Genomic DNA, 8330 nt, shown 5'->3' on the forward strand with positions numbered 1-8330 from the left:
ATCGCCATGCGTCATTTTCAAAGGAGACCACTTTCACAGAGATTGTCCTTGCATCCCCCGGATACTAAGGGACTGGTCTCCTCGTTTGCACAATCTGGTGTCATCAACCTCTGGAGATCATGTTGAAAGCACACCGTCAACTAGTGAAAGTGAAGCCCCAGGACAAAGAGGGAAAACTAGATTTCCTTGTAAACTGTGCGAAGGCGACCATGCCCTCCACCGTTGTCCCTTCTTAGACGAAGCTAAAAGAGTTTTGGATGATCGACCAGTTTCACCGTTACGACTTCCTCCTGGATATAAAAAACTCTTGCCAAGTCCGTCACTAGTTGAGAATCCAGCTGGCCCGCTCAAGTGGTCGGCTGAAGCGTCTGTCATCGAGGATAAACCAAATGAATCCATACCAGACGAAAGTCAAAAGGTCGAGGCGGCAGTTGACCCGGTCTTGCCTTCAGAGGTTTTATCTTCGGATGATACAGTCACTGAAGAGAACAAGGATGACACCGTCCAAATTCTCTTCATCAACACAAACTCCGACGAACATGGGGGCAATCCACCCATTCCTTTACCGCAGGAAGGAAGTTCGTCAGAGCCATACCCGACCATCTACTCAGTCCCACCTCCAAGCAACCTAGTTGTCTCCTTCGACTGGAATCAACTAGGCAAACCCCATTTGCCAGCAAGCATACCATTCTGAATTATCGTTCAAATATATAGAATGGTCATGGCTGGTACCATCATAGATGAGGGGGCTTCTGTGAGTATCCTTTCCTCTATTGCTTGGAAAGCGCTTGGTTCGCCATCGCTTTTGCCTGAGATGAGAAATCTGACAGGCTTTGATAAAGGAACGAGTCGACCTTTAGGGATCCTTCCCAATGTGCCCATAACATTGAGAGGGAAGACAGTTCACATGAGCTTCATGGTCGTTCAAGGACCCTTGGATTATAACCTACTCCTTGGACGAGACTATATTTATTGCATGGGAGCCATCGTCTCCTCACTCTTTAGAGTAATGTGTTTTCCGCACGAAGGAAGAGCGGTCAAGCTCGTGGACCAGCTTTCATTTCCCGGATCACGCATAGCAAATAGTCATATACCATCCCTAAATGGTCTCTTCACGCAAGAAATGTCTCAACCCCCGGTCTGTCCTCCCGATGAGCGTGAGTAATTCGGAGGGATATGACTGAAACCCAGGGGGCATGCGTCCTGGTCTGCTTCGGCAGGAAAACTTCGGGTATAGAGTAGGTTTCCGCGGGAGAATATGACTAGTCTGTACCCCGTCCGTCGGTGGAAGAGGGGTTATTCTAGAATAAGATTCTTTTGTCAAAGTTATGTGAGTTGGTTGATCTCGCCACTCACCTTTGTTTATCTCGGTAGACATCGCCAAAGAAGTGTTTTATTTTCTGTGTGAATAGAACAATCTTTGGGTAACCTGTAAGAGGTAGGCCTCTCCTGATAGAACAAATGTTTTGTCTGCAAATTTAGGGGTAACCTTGAAACCATATTTTATACCTGGGGGCATGTAAACCTTTTGGCATGCAAGCGAAAGAGCGATTATTTATCTGTTTTTGGGATTAGTCATTTCCTAACTTGCATAAAGAAAGGATGTGGGGAAAAAATCTAAAAGTTGTCGTTTTTATATGAGACATTCTTATCATATGACTGGATTAATCGAGCAGTTTTAGCGCATAGTTCAAGCTCGTTGAAAAATAAACATAAGACTGAGCAAGTGTTTCCACCCGCGTTTAAGCTCGTTAAAAAATGAACTATCCCTGGTAAATAACCACCGTGAATGTAGTACTTCAGCCATTAAAGCCTTGGTCATGTTTGCACCATCACCTCCACTTTTTCATTGGCCGATCATTCACCTCCATTTGATTGTTTACCCATTTTGAGGAACAGCTGCGAAGAGTGATTTCACTAGCCATCCTTGTGACACTGCCGTGATTGGAAAATTCCAAACCTTACCTGGAATCAGCTACTACCCGTTTTTATCACTCGTTCCTCAAAAGACGAGTCTTCTTTAAGCTCTTTTCATCTGACTCGTAAAATATGAAAAAATTGCCGAGTTTTGGCCTTCCAGCTCGTTAAAGTGACCAGAAGTGCTATCCCTCCTCTAGATTTTAATCTTTTTGGACCTGAGGGATTATTACACAAAAAGATCGAGCGCTTGTTTTGCTCGGCTCGTTAAAACTATCGAAAACTCATCCCTTCTGTATTGTTTTATACTTTTTCGGACTTAAGGGATTAGATGACGAAAAAGGAACTTTGGAGTTACCTTTACGTACCTTTTCAGACTCTCTAAAAATTAAAAGGACCGAGTTATCTTTGTTGTTAGACTCGTTAAAAAGATTAATAGTGACAAACTTGTCTTTAGGCGAGAACAAGTTTCACTATCGCTAGGCTCGTTAAAACATAGCGATGGGTTTGCCCGAAGGGAAAATTATAGAACAAGCATATGTTATCCTCCTCAAGCTTGACAAAAATAAAGAGGTACTGGTTAGCAATGACTGGGGAAAAATTGGGAAGAAAACTCAAAGAAACTTTGTTGGTAGCAAGTCGCTCTTGAACATGACACTTCAACTCCATGCCAGAGTCGAGTTGGGTTGTTTCATTCACCGGTCACATCACCATGGTCACGCCATACCATCCACATTTGGGGTAAATGCAACCGATCCATCACATAAGTATCGCCGACATGTTCAAGAGAAGTCATCCAGAGAAGTCACCCGTGTCCCATCCACTACCATACATTATACTTCATTCTTTCATGACCGCCACCCTGAATCATATATCACCAGATCGTTTTCACCTCCATCAAAATCATTTTCTCCATTCCGTGTCATTGATGTGGGATTCATTAAGGCCCTCCTTTGACGGATCGCTTCTTGTCGACATTAGCTCATTATCCAAGAAGTTGATCTAGGAACAACCCCTTCAGTACTTTGAAGCTTGCATGCCTCAATGGCAAGATTCTCACTTCTGGCGACAGGTATACATCAATGACCTTCGACCGAAAGATTTTGCATGGTGTTCGACGCCAAGTCCTTTATTCACACCACGTGAATTGTACTACAGTACCTTGAGGGTCATTATCATTATCGGTGATTCCTCTCGCGCTTGTTAATAGTTTACATCATTGACTGGTAATCAAGCGATGTCTTTCCATGTTCGACTTCAAAACATCTCTCACATGGATCGACTTGTACTTCGAGTGAAGATCGGACGAGATTGAAGACCCCGGATCTAGTTTCATCCATCCGGGTTGCGATATATATTTAGGAAAAATAAAGACATTGAAATGTACAGCATTACAACACAGATAATCATCCTACCAAAAGGATGATGATTTCATCAGAATCATCAGTCTACCATCAGACGATTGTCTGTCCTATCTACATAAAAATGAATTTATAAAGATGAGCATGGGAATGCCTGCCTCAGCTAGATAATGAAAACAGTATGAAGATAATGTATTGTATTGTATCTTATTACAGGTCTCCTCCCAGCATTGAAAGAACTTCGGATCCTCCTAATAAAGCATTTCACCCGATAAACGGCCTCATACTTTAGGGGGCAACTGTTATAGACATTTTTGTGCCTTACAGCTATAAGCATGAAATGTCCATAAACCAAGGGATCCTAAGTCCTTAAAGGTGTTGTTCCAGCTCCTAAAGAAACAAGGTCAACAAATTACAGCTTCTCCCAGAAGTTCTCCACCAGAAACTGCTCAGAACTAGTCAAATCAGGATCATTTCAGATGCTCCACTAGCTAGCTGCGTTGCAAAGCACCCAAATACACTGGCTAGGTGCGTTGCAACACACTTGAATGCACTACCAGGGTACGTTGAGCGGGAAATGAAAAGTGGCAGAGTCATTCCACGAGGTGGAGAGACAATGGAAGCTTCCAGAATCTTCTCCAATGACACTTGCCTCACTGAATTCAACCAGTGATGAGTAAGAGGCTCTCAGTCTCCAAGTGGAAGCAAGAACTGACAGAGAGAAGCCACTAATCAATTCATGAGCTGACTCATCATCTTTGCATACATCTATATATGGATCCCTCACCAAGAGATCCAGAGGCTGGAATTTTGTACATTGCAGAGAATTGTTGTTGGTTTTGAGATAGATATCAGAGTATTGGGTGATTTACGCTTTGTTGGAGGTGAAGAAGGGATTCTATGCTGGGAGGTTGATGCTGGATCGAGAATCATCGGTTGTAACTCCTCCTGGATCTTCTTGTTTTATCAATAAAACTATTTGAGTTTCTCCTACATGCTTGTATATCACTGATGTTTGTTATATTCGTATGTTTAGCTTAAATCTGATCCTAAGCTTTTTATGAACATAAATCCATGTCTTTGTGTAGTTTCCTCCTTCTGTGATCTTGCAGGAACTTGGTGACGCTGGGTAAGTAAGGGAGCAGGTAGCTGGAAGCTGTCAAAGAGAAGGGAGATTGGATCAAAGGATTAGCGCAAGACACAGGTTGGTTCATCCTATTCCTCTTCGTTTATAGTTCATAAAGGAGAATACAAGAATAGTTTTCCCTGTTTGTTTCTGAGGTCTCTGTCACAACCCAGTGGGATAGGGTCGTTCTGAATAGACACTTTTCCCGATAACACCTATTCTTAAACTATTTCCCAATCCAAATATGTCAAATCACCATGCCATGTCATAGCCTCTGGTGGTACCATGTCATCGAAATGACATCATCTCATTGATGTGTCATGTTCACCACATGAGAGTACCATGTGTCATTGATCAATAGGTCCACATCATTGCCAATGACATGCTGCCACATGTCGTCATGTGATTGGTCCAATAGGGATGATTAAAATTCATGTATCTTAACCATCATCCATCTATTGGACTATTAAAATTTGCATTGATTAGCCCTAAAGATGTACACCATTTAATGGCATTAAATAGTGTGCATGTTTGCATGCCCTATATCGTTGATTTGTTTTATCAATGGTGGATCTTCCTTAAACATGCCCACTAGTTAACAAATTAAATCTTTGAATTTTGTTCCTAAATTTTGTTTCCTCAATTTAATACTTAATCCTCAAATGGCCATAACTTTTCATCTGTGAGGAGGTTTTTTGAGAAAAATATATTGTTGGAAGTGTATCGATGATACTTACACAAACATGCTATGTGTAGGATCTTTAGGATATCATAACTGCATCAAAAACTCAAATAACTTCAAACGCTTTAAAGTACTCTTAACGAGACCTATAAGAGACCCAATTGCTATGTTGTTTCGTTTCATAGAGTCTTGCGATTCTTTAGTCCATATAGGTGGAGTCATGTGCTTCTTTAGTCATTATAGGTGGTACTATTGTTGTCTCATCGGTCACTTTAAACATCAATGACATTTTGTTGTCATCAATAACAACACTATGTGCAACATCTATAGAAAACACGCAGATTGAATATTCATTAAATTTGGAATTTAAATTTCTATCCAATAATTATACTTACAACTAAAATTTAAATAAATTTATAAAACAATAAATTGAAAATATACAATTTTTTGTTTTACTTTTTAATTGATTATTTTATTATAATTTTTTTTTGTAACTTTGGCACTACTACATCTTCCTCATGTCTAATATATCACCTCTATCTATTGGGGAATTGAACCGGTGACTTCACATCAAAGAGTGCCTTAACAGACAGAGCACCTGATGACTATCCAAGACCCAGTGGACTATTTTATTATATTTATTAAAATATATTATTTAAATTATATACATATTATAATTGTTATTTTTTTCTAGTATAATAGGAAAAACTATCATAGTTCATTGCCAAATGCTTGAACCTGTGACTTCGCATCAAGGGGTGTCTTAAGAGAACACGAGATGGCTATCACATCAATGAGTCCCTTAAGAGAGCACGAGATGACTATCCAAGACCCAATGGACTATTTTATTATATTTATTAAAATATATAATATAAATTATATACATATTATAATTCTTATCTTTTTTAATATAGTGAGAAAAACTATCATAGTTCATTGTCAAATGCTACCTATAAATGCAGACTCACTCATTAAGGAAAACCAGAATTGGTGGTCTCCAGGAATGAAGTGCCGATTGGACTATTTTATTATATTTATTAAAATATATAATTTAAATTATATACATATTATTAAAAAAAAATCACATAGTGGGAAAAGCTGTCATAGTTCATTGTCAAACTAGAGATTTGACAATTATTATTAACTGCTATCTACAATCCCAGATTCTTTCATCATTCTTATTCAAGAAAAATAGTTAGTGGCCCACTAAAGATCAGAAATTCAATGATGCCAAATACATTTAAACCTTGGGCTATTAACGTGTTTCTTTATATCTTTATTCATTAAAAACTTAAACCAATAGTTGTAAAACTCAAAATGCAATATTGATTATTTCCTTGGGTGAGCCTAAAATGCAACATTGATGTTTTCGCAAAAAGCCAAAATGCAGTGCAGCCATGATTTTAGTGAAAGGGCCGACAATGCACTGGGAATGAAATGCACTGCATTTTTTCCTTCTATTGGTTTAAGAGCATTTTCCCCTTACCATTGCATATAAAAACAAACAACCAACCTTGAATGCCATCTAGAGATATTGGTTCAATGGTCTATTAATGCTGCGGCATCTCCACTGATCATGAGAATGTGAAATGAGTAGAGAAATTTTTAACCAGTGCAAATAGAATTCCCTATTTGTTCCCTATTTCCTACCGTACAAATGGGCGAGATTGGAATCCCATGAACGTAAATATCTAAATAACTCTTGAACCTACAGTTTCCGAATTTAATATCAGCCCTGGAACAATATAGGTGTCTTCATCGGAGAGCAAAGGCTCTTGATATTGGAAAGATGGTCGAAGAAACACAAAGTTTTGTTGAAACGGATAGAAAGGAAAGTCGCATATTGTCATTCGGTGCCCACTGAAATCAAAGGATGGACGACGGTTGTTGCCATTCCACAGAAACAACCAATTACTATAATCGGCACTCTTTCACATAATATTGAAATTTGAAAAATATGATGCCATCAACTGCAAAGATATTGCAGAATCTAAAGAAGAAAAACTTACAATATTAATGTGCGTTGTAATGAAAGGAAAAGAAAATGACGTTACACCTAACAGTCGAGAAATAAATTCTCTTTTTTTTCATCTTTTCTGTATTATGATATATGTACATGTCTATACGAAATCAACTCCAATAGTTCATTGCGATCATATACACACGCAATTTATAAATAACCCATAATTTGCATCCCAACACTAGTTCTATCATGTGACAATTATCAATTGTATCAAATAGATGCAAAAAAATTCCATAAATGACATAGCTGTACATTATTTTGGCTCGTGGATTAAATTAAAGTAAATTCTAAACACCTGTACTAACACTCGCCCTGTAGGATAAACGGGACAGACTATATGTTACAATAAAATTGGTACATTTTCAACACCCGTAACTACATATTTTCTTGGAGTAGACTAAACCAGTTGTGTAAATACCCAAAGATAAATTGAGACTTGACAAACCCGAGCTAAAACTTAACCTCCATGATTACACAAAACATGATAATTACAATGAACCTGGTGAAGGGTATTTAAACTTTTTCCAACTAGCTAACTGCCTAAAATATCTTGACATGCAATTCAGGGAAAATTTTAAGAACCCCCCTAAATTTATAAATATAATAAATGGGCGAATCTCCATGGTATATAGGAAAAATGGAAGGGGATTTTATCAATAATATAATATGTATATATAATTTTTTGGCGAATCTCTCACCAAGCATGGCGAATATTTTACTCAATTATAAAATCTTGTAAGATCTTGGCGAGTCTTTCACTAAATAATAAAACTTTGTAAAGTCCTAGTGAATCTTAGCATAGGCTACACGCTGGTTTAATTCCCCCATTTAAATAGGCTACATTCCAGGTGAATACCATGAGTCAATACCATGTGCCATTTTGGTGAATCCCATGGGTCAATACCATGTGCCATTTTTATTTTTATTAATTCTAATATTAGGGTTAATAATGGTTTTTTGCATAGTACCAATAACAATCTAGTCCATGGTATTTGTCCCATAGTATTTTGGCCATAGGTTTCACCTAAATATAACACATTTTTTGAGTGTTCGTAAATATAAGGTGACTTATGGAGTAAATATAAACAAAATGTTTTATTTGTTTACCATACCTCTCGTTTATTTATTTTTTTATTAATTTACCATACCTCTTTTACAAATATGGTATTTGGTCCATAGGATTCACTTAAATAAAATCTCTTTCTTGAGCCTTCATAAATA

This window comes from Pinus tabuliformis, chromosome 7 (genome assembly GCF_031772625.1).
Source record: "Pinus tabuliformis cultivar Carrire ecotype Pingquan chromosome 7, CPIR1, whole genome shotgun sequence".
In the NCBI taxonomy this organism is placed as follows: Eukaryota; Viridiplantae; Streptophyta; class Pinopsida; order Pinales; family Pinaceae; genus Pinus; species Pinus tabuliformis.